Below are 1,309 nucleotides of genomic sequence, written 5' to 3'. Positions count from 1 at the left end.
ATGCTTCTAAGTTTATATTAGAATTTGTGTTTTAGTCAGAGGCTGTGATGCCCTGAGAGGCTGTCAATGCTCACTGGGTACTTTTGTAGGGCTGTCCTAAAGAGCAATTTGTCCTTCTGCCTGACCTGGAATTTTAGTTGTAAGAGTTGTTAGCTGAAATAGACAACAGATGTGCTTCACTCAGTTTGGTTTTTCAGAAGACCCCTAAGTTTATGTGCAAGATCCTTTTTTGTGAAGGATAAGTGATGGTAGAGTATAATGGAGATAAAGTAGTAAAAAATAGGAAAAAAACAAAAAAATAGGATGCGAGGACAAAAAATAAAAGAGAAATTAAGTGAGAATATCACAAAGAGGAGAGAAATATTGAAAAGAATGAGAAAAAGAAAAATTATAGAGAAGAATGGAAAAACGAAATGTGGCTTTTTCACCTTTTGGCTCGGAGGAAGCCAAGGTACAACTTTCCACAGTAGTCTTGAATTCCAGTTCATCCGAAACTAGCCACTTCCACCATGAGGCAGAAGTTTGATCCCAGTGAATTCAAAGTCACATACCTGAGGTGCAAGAGCAGGGATGTAGGTGCCATGTCTGCCTTGGCCACCAAGATTGGCCCCTCGGTTTGTCTCCAAAAAAGGTTTGTTATGACATCGCCAAAGCAACCAGTGATTGGAATGGTCTGAGGATTACAGTGAAACTGACCATTTAGAACACACAGGCACAGATCGATACTACCTCTGCCTCTGCTCTGATCATCCAAGTCCTCAAAGAACCTCCAAAGGACAGAAGTAAGTAGACAAACATTAATCACAGTGAAAATATCACTTTTGATGACATTGTCAACATTGCTCAACAGATGTGACACTGATCTTTAGCTACAGAACTTTCTGGAACCATTGAAAAGATCTTGGGGACTGCCTAGTCTGAGGGCCACACTGTTGATGGCTGCCATTCTCATGACATCATACATGCCATCAACAGTGGTGCAGTGGAATGCCTAGCTAGTTAAAAACTACAAAGGAAAATATTTCAATTAAAGATCATTTGAAAATCAAAAGAAAAAAAAAAGAAAGAAAAGAGAAGAAAATTGGCAATATATTATGACTATCCCACATTTTTTGCTATTTTCAACTAATTTTTTTTTTACTGGCTTGTCTCAGAATTTTTTTTTTCATTTTTCTTTCTTTTCTTTTTATTTTTTCTTGTTTTTTTTTTCTTTTACAAATATTTCCTAGAACGAAAATACAATTAATACTTTTGATAGCGAATGGCTATATTTTTGTCCACCTTATTGTTTATTTGATTATAAAGCCAG

The 1,309-nt window shown here is 36.4% G+C and overlaps 1 pseudogene; it reads left to right on the top strand.

The window, feature by feature from the left end:
• Nucleotides 1-440: 440 nt before the first annotated feature.
• On the top strand, nucleotides 441-1,003 carry LOC120613858 (60S ribosomal protein L12-like; annotated as a pseudogene).
• The last annotated feature ends 306 nt before the right edge of the window (nucleotides 1,004-1,309 follow it).

Source organism: Pteropus medius, unplaced genomic scaffold (genome assembly GCF_902729225.1).
Source record: "Pteropus medius unplaced genomic scaffold, Ma_sr-lr_union100, whole genome shotgun sequence".
NCBI classification, from domain to species: domain Eukaryota; kingdom Metazoa; phylum Chordata; class Mammalia; order Chiroptera; family Pteropodidae; genus Pteropus; species Pteropus medius.
This window is presented reverse-complemented; position numbering and strand designations above follow the sequence as displayed.